The sequence below is a fragment of the Sturnus vulgaris genome, unplaced genomic scaffold, assembly GCF_052056855.1.
Source record: "Sturnus vulgaris isolate bStuVul1 unplaced genomic scaffold, bStuVul1.hap1 Scaffold_85, whole genome shotgun sequence".
In the NCBI taxonomy this organism is placed as follows: Eukaryota; Metazoa; Chordata; class Aves; order Passeriformes; family Sturnidae; genus Sturnus; species Sturnus vulgaris.
In genome coordinates, this window is record NW_028276736.1 from 2,418,293 (window position 1) to 2,432,254 (window position 13,962).

Here is a 13,962-nt window from a genome sequence, read left to right on the forward strand (position 1 = left end):
CTGCTGTGACTGCAACCTGGGGACACTTTCTCAGTTGGGTCCCTCAGTGGGACCCATTAAAACTTCAAGAAACTTTGGAGTTTGAATCTAACTTGGAGTCCTTGAGAAGTTTTTTGAACACTCTCTGAGGGACTGAGTCTGATGCAAACAAGCACACAGCCCTGAGAGGGTCATTAAAGTCCTTGTGCTGTGTCTGTGCTGCTGAGCTGGGCCGGGCTCCTGGCACAGAGGCAGCTCCTGGCAACCAAGAAGAGCTTCAAAAAGATATTTCTGCTGAAGAGCAGCTCCTCTCCCAGCCCAGCAGGGCTGGGGCACTGCCTGCAGCCACCCCAGGCACAGCACAGAGGCACAGAGAGCTTCAATCAGTCAGGGCTGGGAAGATGCTCAGAAGTGACTGGGGCACAATCACTCCCAGCCCTTGACACAGGAAGCCTCTGGCTGCAGGACAATGCAGCTGCAGCTCCTGCACTGATCTCCTAAAGCTGCAACATCCCAATGCCTGCAGACTGTGTGAGTACAACTCTCTGGGTATGTCTGGTGTAGGGGAGGTGAAATTCTCATGAAGCTCTAACATGTTGAGGGCTTCTGATAAATCATGGAATATTTCCAAGTATTTTGATAAAAATGCGGAGATTTCCTAAGACTTTTTGTTCAGTTTCCTACTATTGGAGAATGGCAGGGAGAGAGGGATAACTATAAAAGGTATTATGAATTTTGACAAGTGCCTGAGACATCTGAAGTATTATTTTTAGTGATCAATAAGTTCACACGAGATTCCTAATGTGCTTCCAGCCACTCCTCTGCCCATGGACAGCACCAGCATCCCCTCTGCTGGACCCATCAGGCTCAGTCTGACCTGTCCTTTCTCTAAGCTGCAAACAGAACCTGCCCCAGCCAGTGCCCTGCAAACAAGCAGGGTTCTGTAGGGCCAAGGAGAGTGCACGGAGATTTGGGGGCCGTGAGTGCTGGCAGGGAGAGATCAGGCACAGGGAAACACCTCCAAGAAGAAAATCTCCAGGAAGCAGAGGCAAGATCAGAAAATGAGAGAAAATAAACCCAGAAATGTTGTGGCAGGGAGAGTTCAGAGATCTCCATAGGAACCCCTGCAGTGCAGCCCCTCCCTCTGAACAAGCCCCCTCCCTCCTGTCCCCCAGCCAAGCCTCTGCCCTCAGGGCCGGGGGTCCAAGGTGTGGAGCCCCTCCTGTGCAGGCAGAGCTGCAGCAGAGCCGTGGGGCAGCTCTGCAGCCCCGGGCCCAGTTCCCTCTGCAGAGCACAGGGCTGGGAGCAGCTGCCCGGCACTGGGGGCTCTGGGAGGGGGCACAGCTGGCTCAGGGTGACGCTGTCCCCAGTGCCCGGCTGTGGGCAATGCTGTCAGTGCAGCCAGGGAAGGAGCTGGATCTGCCTTACTGCAATGCCATCACTGGGACACTTGGAAGTGTCTCTGAGATTTCAGTCCAAGCTGGGAGCTCCAATCCAGGATGCAAACCCGTCCTAGAGCATCTTTGTGTTATCTGAAAACCCACGGGGAAAGGCAGAAGTGTTCTGAAACTGAAAATTCTGTTAGGGTGGTGAAATGAGCAATGTGAGTCCTTGGATACAAAAATGGTGCTGGGCTGTGGTGGATACATTGCTCTCAGCAGTATCTGCTGATCTTTAAGGAAAACAGGGCAGTGTGATCATCCTCCATTTGAGAAATATGAAAGTACAGAGAAACAGCGAATGAAGTGACAGATCATTTTCCCTCAGTCTCCACTGATCATTCTGCGTCAGGGAACTCACTCTGCTCTACCAGAAAGCAGCAAAAATGATGAGGGTTACTGATATCCAAGAATACCAGGAGAGACATGGGGAGAGCTTAAAAAGAAAACCTCACAACTCTGAAAACACACACAGAACTCTGAAAAACAAAGGTGTGTCTGTGTGTGTTACAAGGGAGGGTGTCTGGAAAAGGGTTTTGATTTTGGCTACAGATGTCTCCTCTAATATTTCACTGTCTTTTTATCCATGAATAGGTCCCCATGGCAAGACACAGGAAATGTCCAACAGCAGCTCCATCAGCCACTTCCTCCTGCTGCCATTGGCAGACACGCGGCAGCTGCAGCTCCTGCACTTTTGCCTCTTCCTGGCCATCTCCCTGGCTGCCCTCCTGGCCAACGGCCTCATCATCAGCGCCGTAGCCTGCGGCCACCACCTGCACACCCCCATGTTCTTCTTCCTGCTCAACCTGGCCCTCAGCGACCTGGGCTCCATCTGCACCACTGTCCCCAAAGCCATGCACAATTCCCTCTGGAATACCAGACACATCTCCTTTGAAGGATGTGCTGCTCAGCTCTTTTTCTTTGTGTTCTTCATGACAGCAGAGTTTTCCCTCCTGACCATCATGAGCTACGACCGCTACGTGTCCATCTGCAAACCCCTGCACTACGGGACCCTCCTGGGCAGCAGAGCTTGTGCCCACATGGCAGCAGCTGCCTGGGCCAGTGCCTTTCTCTATTCACTGCTGCACACGGCCAATACATTTTCCTTGCCCCTGTGCCATGGCAATGCCCTGGGCCAGTTCTTCTGTGAAATCCCACCCATCCTCAAGCTCTCCTGCTCCAAATCCTATTTCAGGGAACTTGGACTCATTGCTGTTAGTGCATGTTTGTTATTTGGTTGTTTTGTGTTCATTGTTTTCTCCTATGTGCAGATCTTCAGGGCTGTGCTGAGGATCCCTTCTGAGCAAGGACGGCACAAAGCCTTTTCCACCTGCCTCCCTCACCTGGCTGCGGTCTCCCTTTTCATCTTCCCTGGCACATTTGCTCACCTGAAGCCCCCCTCCACCTCCTCCCCATCCCTGGATCTGGCAGTGTCAGTTCTGTACTCAGTGGTGCCTCCAGCCCTGAATCCCCTCATCTACAGCCTGAGGAACCAGGAGCTCAAGGCTGCAGTGTGGACACTGATGACTGGATATTTTAAAAACCACTAACCTCCGGGCCAATTTCTGCAAATAACTCGTAATACCAATTATCTTTAATTGTTCTGTTGGTTTGATTGTGGATATTTTTTCCTGGGTTTTACCTTTATATTGGCCACAAAATATTGTTTCTGCCCTTCCTCATTTTGTTCATCTCCAACTTTGCTATGGCCAAAAATTGTGTTAATGGTGGGCTGCATTATTGGTGGCTGTATACAAGATAAAAAATCTCCCAGCAAAGTTTTCTCTAGAGATGCCACTTTTGTTCCCTTCTCTGGAGCTGCAGCAGCAGTGTCTGTTTGCAGAGCTGGGGCAGATCAGTGCTGGTACAGCAGCTGTGCCCAGCAGCAGCACTTGGTGTTGCCAGTGCTGCTCCCGTGCCACTGCCCCGCTGCCCTCCTGGCCCTCGTGTTGCTGCAGGGCCTGAGTGCTCTCGGGGGCCAGGCACAGCCCTGGGGGTGGCAGTGCCGGGGCTGCAGCAGGGACAAGCCATGGGCACTGCTGGGGCAGCGCTGACGCCTCAGGCCAGGGCCTGGGGGCTCCAGGCTCCTTGGCCAGGCTCTCTCCACAACACTTGGCCAGCCCAATGCTGAGCACAGAAAAGCCCCGCGAGCAGCCCCAGGCTGGCCATGGGCAGGCTGGGGGCAAACAGCATGGCTGGTGCTCTGCAAGCTCCCTGCAAGGGGGACACCCTGGCAAGGAGCAGCAGAGCAGGGGCTGATTCGTCCCCAGTGCGCTGGACACCCCAGGGCAGCGTCCCAGAGCATCCTCATGCACCTGCCAACAACATCCCCCCTCTGCAGCCCTGGCCTCTCCCCCAGCTCACACAGGAGCCGCATCCTTGCAGGCACACACACGGCAGCACTGGCTCAGGAGCCCCTGTTTGCATTGCACACAGCAGGCTCAGCACCCCCATGGTGCTGCTGTGGGGACATGGAGCTGAGTGAGCACAAATGCCATCAGCCCCTGGGGCCAGTAAGGGCTGGGGGACAGCAGGGAAACCACTCATCTTTGTCGTGCCCTCTGAAGTCAGCCAGAAAGTTTGTTCCCATCAGCTGTGAGTTTCCTGTCCCACTGCAGACGTTGTTGCTCAGAGCCAGGTCTGCCTGGCAGCCACCCCCAAACTTCCCTGACCATTTTCTTTGTTTCACCTTTGCTTTCTTTCTTCTACCCTGTTCCAAATGTCTCCCTTTTGCCCATCCCTATTCCCTCCCCTGCAAACAGCCCATCCCTGTTTGCCCTTTTCTCTCTGGCCCAGGTCCCCATTTCAGTTCCTGAGTTGGCACCATGGGAACATCCCTTGAGGTGCAGGATCATCCTCCAAGTGCTTCAGGAATTGTCTGCAAGGTCCTGCAGTGCCTCGTGCTGCTCCCTTGCCAGAGGCACCTCAGGCCAGGGGGGCACATCTGGGCTGCTGTGTCTGGGTGTGGGGCTCCCTGTTGTGGGCAATGAGGGGGGGCTGGAGAGGCTCTGCAGGACTGACAGGATGGGCTTTGGGGCTGTGTGGAGAAGCTGAGGGACCTGGGCTGCTGGACCTTGTGAAGAGGAGTCCCAGGGCTCATCCTGCAACTGCTCCAAGGTGGCTCCAAGTGGCTTCAGGGAATCATAGAATCAGCAATGCTGGAAAAGATCCTGGGGATATTCACATCCAACCTGTGCCCTGACACCACCTTGTCTCCCTGAGCATCCTCTTCTCCAGGATAAACATCCCCAGCTCCCTCAGCCACTCCCTACAGGACTTGTGTTCCAGACCCCTCACCAGCCTTGTTGCCCTTCTCTGGATACAATCCAGCCCCTCCATGTCCTTCCTAAAGTGGGGACCCAAAACTGGACACAGCACTCGAGATGCTGCCAACCACTGCCGTGTACAGGAGAAGATTCACTGCCCTGCTCCTGCTGGCCACACCATTCCTGATCCTGGCTAGATGCCATGGACTTTCTTGGCCACCTTGGCACACTGCTGGCTCATGTCCAGCCTGCTGTCCATCAGTGCCCCCAGGTCCCTTTCTGCATGGCCACTGTCCAGCCACTTCGTCCCCAGCCTGTAGCACTGCAGGGGTTGTTGTGGCCAAAGTGCAGGAGCCAGCATTTGGTCTTGTTAAACCTCTCATTGGATTTGGGCCCTGGATCCAGCATGTCCAGGCCCCTGTATAGAGCCCTCCTACCTTCCAGCACATCCACACTCACACCCAGCTTAATGTCAACATGATTCCATACAGTCCTAGAGTCTCACAATTTCATGAGGCCTCCCAGTGTCACAATGTCCCTTTGGTTCCATGGAGCCCCAGGGTGTCACAAAGTCCCTTGGATCCTTGTACCCTGCAGTGTCACAATGGATCCTTGGTTCCATGAGGTCTCACAGTGCAGCAATGCTCTCCTTGTTTCCAGTGTCACAATGGCCTCCTGGTTATACAAGTTCCAGCAGTATCACAGTGGTCTCCTTGTTTCCAAAAGGACAAAAAGTGTCACAACTGTCTTCTTGATTTCATGAGGTCGCATGGAGTCACAGGGACCCCCGAATTCCATAAGGGTCCACAGTGCCACACTGTACTCCTTGTTTGCACGGTGCCACAATGGACCCCTGCTGACACAAGATCCTGCAGTGTCACAATGGTTTCTTGGTGCCATGACACTCTCCATACCCAGCCAGGCCTGTCATTTTCCTCACTAGCTCACTTCTGGCACATTGGGACAGGCTCCTTCTTCTCATTCATCATTCCTTTCTTGAAGTGTCTCTATCTGTAAGGGTAGGTCTGATGTTTCCCTCGATTTTGCCTCCCAACCGTCAGAAAGAGACCTCGAGGACCCCCACCCAGGCTGACTCCCAACAATGGTTTCCTGGCCTGGCCAAGGTGGATCCTCATGACTGTGTGCTGGTGTATTGTGTTCACTGGATTGTGCTGTTGTGGCACCAACCAGAGGTTGTGTTGTACCAACTGAGGACTGCTTGACTGTACCTGTCTCCTGCAGCACCACACAATGGTCCATAAATCTTCCCACCTCTTGGCCAGAGGCCACTCGCTTTGGAGAAGGACTATAAAAGAGCGACCCTCTGGGAAAGACCCTTTGAGATCTCTCCACTGATGAAGACCCGTCTACCCCCTGGAGAAGACCCCTGAGATCTCCCCACGGATGAAGACTCGTCTATTGGATGACACATGAGGACGCCCGTCTCGTCTGTTGGTAGCTCTTTTCCCATCCCTTTTCTTTCCTTCCTCTCTCCCTATACTTTGTTTCCTATACCTCTTCCCTCTATCGTAACTGAATTGTTGGCATTTAATGAAATGCATTGCTGTTGTTGAATAAACTGATTTTCTGCTGTTGAATAAACTGATTTTGCCCCCTGCATTTTGCCTGTTTGCACCTTTCAGATCAAAAGAACCATCACGACCCCCGCTCTGTATCAATAGCGGATCGTGACACTAGGTATGATTACCCTTCCTTCTGGGGTAGGGGCCCACCCCTCTTTACTGTATGTCTCATCCAAATTTGTAATTAGCTTCAGATCCTCTTTGTCATAATTTGGTTTACCCTCAAGGGAGACTTTCCTGTCTGGGATTAGAGTTCCTTCCAATTGTACCTCTCTTTTTGCTGCTTCTTTTGCCTCCCTGTCTGCCAGCTCATTTCCTTTTTCTGATTCCAAGTATGCCTTTTGATGTGCTCTGATGTGCATAATTGCTATTTTCTTTGGGAGCTGTACTGCCTCCAGCAATTTCAGAATTTCTATGCATGTTCAGTAGCATGAACTCTCTTTTGAGAGTTCAGTAGCCCTCTTTCCTTTCAGATTGCTCCATAAGCGTGCACAGCCCCAAGAGTGTTCTTTGGATCCAAGTCTATGTTCACATTCTCACATTGGGTCAATTCCAAGGCTCGGGTCAAGGCGATTTTCACATTTTGTGCAGAGGTATTGACAGGCAATGGTTCTGACTCTGTTACCTCATGGCTGATGGAGATGGCATATCCTGCATGCCTTTTGCCATTCAGGACATTGCTGCTTCTGTCCATGAACCAGTCCTCTGCATCTTCCATAGGGACATCCTTCAAATCCAGGCAGCTTGAGGATGTTGCTCCAATGGTTTCCAAGCAGTCATGGTGTACTGGTTCTCCTGTGTTTCCACTGAGGAAAGAAGCTGGATTGACAATGTTAGTGATCACAATCTCCACATCATCCTGTTCTACCAGTATGGATTGGTATTTCAGGAACCTCTGTGGAGAAAGCCACTACCTGCCCTTCACTTCTAATACTGCAGACACTGTATGGGACACCAACACAGTCATTTTTTTGTCCCAAAGTGAATTTTCAAGCTTCTTGGATATTTATAACTACTGCTGCTACCACATCCAGGCATCCTGGCTATCCTTTTGCAGTCACATCCAATTGCTTGGAGATGTGGGTGACTGCTCTGTGATATCTAAATCTAAATCTTGTGCCAATACTCCCAGGGTGATTCCCTGTTTCTCATGAGAAAACAAAAAGAAAGGCTTACCCAGTTCAGGGAGTCCCAGCACTGGAGCTGACATCAGGGCTTTTTGCAATTGTTCCAAGGCTCATGTGGCCTGTTTGTCCCATTGCAGATGCTTCTGTTCAGAGTTGATCAGTGCATACAGGGGTTGAACAAGCAACTCATAATTATAGATCCAAAGGTGACACCGCTCAGTCATTCTGAGGAAAGTTCTCAATTCTTTCACAGTCTGTGGTTTTGCTATTTGGCATAGAGCCTCTTGTCAGGCTTGCCCCACAATTCTTTGCCCCACATTAATTTCATACCCCAAGTAAGTGACTTCCTGCTGCATTTCCTGGACTTCCTTCTTAGACACTCGGTGCCCTTGGAGCCCCAAAGAGTTTTAGAGACTCACCGTCCAAGGCATGCAAGTGTCTTCTGTCTCAGTGGTGATCAGGATGTCATCTCTGTATTGTAGCCGTCACCCCTTCCCGGGTGGGGTTTCCCAAGACTCGAGATCCTTGGCGAGTTGGTTGCCAAATATGGTGGGGAAATTCTTGAATCCTTGAGGCAGTACAGTCCAAGTGAGCTGGGTCCTTCGTCCACTTTTCCATTCAAAGGCAAATATCTTTTGGCTGGCTTCATGGGGAGGGAGGCAAAAGAAAGCATCTTTCAAATCTAAACCAGTAAACCAGGTTAGTTAAGGTGTCAATACTGTTAACAAAGTGTATGGGTTTGCTACTACAGGACATAAATCCTCTGCTATTCTATTGACTGCTCTTAAATCCTGGACTACTCTGTACATTCCACCAGGTTTGTGAACTGGTAATATGAGAGTGTTCAAATCAGATTCACATTCCCTTAACAGACCCCATTGCAAGAATTTTTCTATTACCAGCTGGATTCCTTCCCTACCCTCTCTTTTTAAGGGATATTGTTTTATCCTTACTGGTCATTGTCCCTCTTTAAGCTTTACCTCTACTGGTGATGCATTCTTAGCTCTTCCTGGCTTCTCAGTGGCCCACACACCAGGGTACACCTGGTTGATGATATCTTCACTGATTTTTCCTTCTATGGGAACCTCATTATTTGAATATATTCTTGAGTATCCACCTCCAGAGTAATCTCCCCTTTTTCAAATCTGATGGTTGCATTCAATTCTTCAAGCAAATCTCTTCCAAGGAGTGCATGTGGTGAATTAGGCATGTATGAGAATTTATGCAAGCCTTAGTGTTCCACAAAAATAAGCCTTTTCAGCTTGGCCAGTGGCTCCCTTAACCATAATATAATCTTCCCCCACCTGAGTTAAAGCTGTGTTTAAAATCGAACACATTGCCCCTGTATCAATTAAAAATTTTATTTGCTTTTGGTATTTTCCTTCCCCTAGCTTCATTATAACCAAGGGATCAGCTAGGGAAGATCCCCCTGGTTCCTGTCAGTCTTCATTTATATTTGCCACTACCCGTGCTCGTTTGTTTCCCTTTCCTCAGCATTCTGGGCATTCATTTTTTCAGTGGCCTAATTGCTCACATAGAGCACATTCTTTTCTTCCTAGGCACGGAGGGGGAAGCCCCTTTCTAAAATTTTCATCTTCCTTTTTAACTACTGCCATCATCCTTCCTTGTTTCCCCTTATTCCCTTCTTCTCGATTGTTAAACACCCTCCAGGTTTCATCCAATAATATTTCTAAGTTTCTTCCTTCAGTGGGTCTGAATTTCTGAAGTTTACATCTCTTATCACCGGTGGATTTGCCTAGAAATAATGACACTAACAGCTGTATCCCGATATCTGATCTGGGTCCAAAGGTGTGCTACGACACATTGTGTCTCAGCCTGTCTAAGAACTCAGGTGGTGACTCAAAGGGACCTTGTTTAATAGCATATAAAGCTGAGCAGTTAATAGATTCGGGGATGGCTTTCTCTATTCCCTTTGCAATCCACTCCTGATATTCTTGTACCTTCTGTCTTCCTGCCATTCTATTCACATCCCACTTTGGGTCCTGGGGGGGAAAGAATTCCTTTACATCCTCTCCCATGTCTTACAGTGCTCCTTGGCCAAATCCCAGGGTACCTTTGGGATCAGCTGTTTCTTTGTTTCTGTCATTGCATGTAACAGTAACTGTATAGCATTCCAATCCGGGTTATGTGATTTCACTATTAACCAAAAGTGTCCAGCTATACTTAGAGGGTCCTTTCTGTAATCCTTTACATTCCTTTTCCAAATTTCCATATCATTGGTATTGAAGGGAACCTTTAGTAGCATCTGTTCCATCAGGTCCCACTTCTTCTCTAAGAGGTGCCTGCAAAACTACTGGTTGTTCCCTAGCTTTGCCCTTGTATGGGAGGATGCTGGACTTCCCAGGGGTGTTGGAGTTTTATCCAGTGCCCTTCCTGGGCTCCCACCCAACTCTAGTGATTGAGGAGGGGAGATCATCCAGATCAGAGTCTTCTTCCTTATATACCCTGTTATTTTTAGTGCACTTCTGACCAATACTACAGGCTGAGCAGCATCATTTTAATATATGTGAGACCCTTCTGTTTTCTCTTTCCATTGCTAGGATCAGTGGGTCTTGTGGAGGGTTAATACCACAATCCCTTTGCCATTCTGGGTGGTTCTCTAAGATGAAAAACATCTGCATATGGTGCCTCATCCCATATTCCTACCCACCTTAAAAACATTAACTTTAACATGGTGTTACAGTCCCATGTTCCATTTAATGGCCACTTTGCCCCATCTTCTGATTTCTAGAGAGGCCACCATTGATTAGAGTATTGGATGAAAACCCTTTTGCTCTCCGTTTCTCCTGTCCCCACAACTTCCTTCCAATGGGTTAGTATGCCTCCTAAAGGGCTCCTTCTAGGCACCTCTTTATTTTGCTGGGTCCCCATGATTTCTCTCCTTATTTCTCTTATCTCCTCTCCCAAACCTCTGCTGGCAATATTCTTTCACTTCCTCCCAGTGGTCATCAAAAACGTGCCCATCCTTTGGAACTGAAAGACTCTTTGCACAGATCAAATTCACAATCTCACACTCAACCTGTATTAATTCCTGAATATGATTCCATGGGTCCGGGGTACACCTGGGGCATGTAGGCGTCCACCTCCTAGATCTGCAGTGCCACTTCCTTTTGCACCAGTGACACTGTAGGAGGTCCGAGACTGGAGGCCACCCAGGTGTCCAAGTTGCTGGTCCACACGCAAAGCAAGGAATTGGTCTAACCCTTCTAGGTTTCCTTTCGATTAGAGGTTGCTCCCAATCAAAACCCAGATAACTATCTATGGAATCTGAGAATATTCCTCCCAAGTATACCTGCTCTACTCCCCTGTCTTCCCGTACCAACCGTACAAGTTTCCCTTGATCCCTCAAGAAATCCGGGGGCTCAATCTGGAGCCACCTAGAAAGGGCTTCCTCCTTGCTTGGTCGAGCCCTCTGCACTCACTCCCAGCTTCCAGCACCTTTTTAACTGTGACAGTTTAAAAAAAAAATCACTGTCCTGTCATTGACAGTTACAGACACAAGAGGGCAGCATTACATCAGAAACAATAGAATCTCACTGCTCAGAAAAGACCAGAAAGCTTAACTTGTTGCAATTACAGTTAATAACACAAGAGGGCAGTGTTACACCAGATACTGCAGAGGTCGACTAAAAACCTAGAAGACATTACCCAAAATCCAAAATCTCCACCACCAAAATTAGAGTGACGCAAACACAAAACACCAACAACCATATAAAATACTTCCTTCTATCACCCTACAACAAACAACAAGCACAATTTATGGCAGTTAGGGTTATAGCAGTGAGTTATGCTGTTAATAATACTGATAACACTGTAGTTCCTGCTCAAGTTACCCCCAAACTTGCTAGTGGCCACCCTAAGTGGTCAACAGAAACCCCTTTGCCAGCTTCCAAATACCTTCCCCAAACCTGTCAGCTCTGTGTGTCAGATGTCTCTGACACACTGTTAGCCATGTGCAGGCATCCCTAGTGTCTCACAGGCTCACCTTACCTTGGGCCTCCCCCAAAACATTTTGGTAAAACGTAACTCTAGGCCATATAGGAGGTTGGTTGCTCGTCCCCGCAGAGAGTGACCAAGGAGCAGAGGTCAGCTCCAGAAAAAGTCTGGGGTGCACTGGGATGTCGATGTCCCCTGTGCTCCAGCAGACAGACGAAGACCTTCTGGCTGGCTCAACAACTGATTTCGAGAATCAGCACTTGACACTGCAATTGTAGAGAGTGTTTCATTGGCAGCACATGGGGGGATATTTCTTCCAAACCACGTGTACCTGGTCAAGACAGGTTCCGGGCATAAATACACATTGATCCCACAAGCCCACGCCTCCCTGCCCACCCATCTCCACCTTCTCTCCCTTTGTATTATAATTAGCTGCCTTCCCTCCTGGTGGTTGTGTTTGGTGGTCTTTGGGATGAAGGCCGTATGTCTTCCTCAGTAATCGCTGTTTGAGCTCTGCTTTTGGGCAGGTGCAGTGGAGGTTTGGCTCTCCCTCAGGTCAGCTTGTCCCACTCAAAACCACCTGGCTGGTCCTGGCTGGTTTCTGGAGCCATGGTTTCTGTTTTGTTAGGTTTGTACAATAGCTAGGTCTTGCTTTGATGAGTTTTTGCAATATATGTTATCTTAAAGTTTTTTCCTGGCAAATAAGTTTCTATATGGTTTGTTACATACCATTTCTGCTATGTGATCTATTTCCCCTCTACCTGCTTAAGCACATCATAGACTTCTAAAGTTTTGAATTTTCAAAACCGTGTATGTTCCCCATCTCACTAGACCACACTGTGTTGGAGGTTGAATTACGCCCTTTTCTTTCAGTGGAATTTTCTCCCATTGTTATGCTAAGTCATTGTGGCTACACCTTAAAACGACAGATAATGTTCTCTCGCAGGGGGGTGGGTGGAGGGGAAGGGGGGGGAACCGGAAAAGGAAAGGTGGGACGGGGGGATCTGGAGCGGGGCTCTCTCTCTCTCGCTTGGCTCCTGGAGTGGGAAGACAACCTGGGCTCTGCTCTGGCATCTTCCCTGCCATCCCAGCGCTGAGATCCACGCTCCCTGCCTTTGGACATCGCTCTGCTGCTCTCCCAGCTCACCCTACTACCTCCGGACACTCTGCTGAGCACCACGACCGACACTGTGAGGGGGGAGTCACTTTCCCCATCCCCTCTCTCCCCTGGGCCGTGGCCGCCATCACCCAGCCCTCTTCAACTGCGCGGGACCTGCCCTGCCCCCACAGCACCGGTAACAGCACAGGGAGACGGCCTGCGGCCAAAAGGGACTGGAGCGGAGCTAGACTGTTTCTGTTGCCAATTTTTATAGCCGTTGTTGTTTTTCTGCCTTGTTAGATACCAGTAAAGAACTGTTATTCTTATCCCCATATCTCCTGCCTGAAGGTGTCTGAATTGGACCTAAAATAATTAAAAGGGAGGGGGGTTGCACTCTGCATCACAGAAAAGGGGCTCCTGCCTTTCCTTAGACCATACCTGTCTTTCAAACCAAGACAGTTACTCAGCCATTGCTGGACTTAAATCACAAAATCTCCAAGGCTGAACACCTTTGGGAGGGCCCACAGATCTCCCAGGACATGGTTTAGAGGCCCCAAGGAAATGATCACTCTATGGGAGCTAGGAAGTCTTTGGTTAGGTTGCATGGAGACTGAGGACAGAACAAGAATAGACCATGAGGATTACAAACGTGGATTCAAATATACTGGACCTCTTTTCCGAGTGGAAATGAGCCTGAGATGGGGAAACTGAGAAGCACTTTTTAAAAAAGATTTTATTCCATTATCAGTCTCATTGAAGAGTGAAACATAAGAGATGTAAAACTCAATGCCATTCTATCTGAAGCCAAGTTATTTCCTGGTTACAATACCTTAGAAATGCTTTTCAGCCTATTAGCTTTTGCCACACAATGGTGCTAATACTTCTAACACCAATCACCGAGTATTCTACTCCACATCCTCTTACCACAATGCATCTTTCACAGTTCTAATTCTTGAAAAAATCTGGTCTTTTTGCAAGGCCGTCATTTGAAACTTGTTTCTAGTTCAATCTGTCTCTCAGCAATGTCTTCTCTATTCCAGAGCCTTTTTGAGTCAGCACACCTTATCTCAGAGTTTGCATCCAGAAGTACAAGACTGTGTGAGCTTTCAGTCAGGCTTTGAGAATCCTTTACAAATCCATTTCTCACAAATATCAATCACAGAATGCTGCAGTCACCTCTGCTCTAAAGAGAACAGTAATAAAAATACACCCCTGAAAATTGGAATGGATATTTCTAAGAAGCCCTTTGTCATATTTCTCCATAACTGGAGATGAAAACCATCCTGATGAACTGCGCCAGACCAGAGGGAAATCAAAGCAGAACTGTGGCTTGCTAGGAAACCTCTGAAGAATTCAGTCAAAATCGAACTCCAAAGTTTCTGATGCCATTCATGTGTCCCACTGAGGGACACGACTGAGAAAGTGTCCCCAGGTTCCAGTGAGAGCAGGAAATTGGAGGCAGAGATGACAGGTGGTGTGGGAAATGAAGGCACGGAGAGCTCTCAGGGCCTT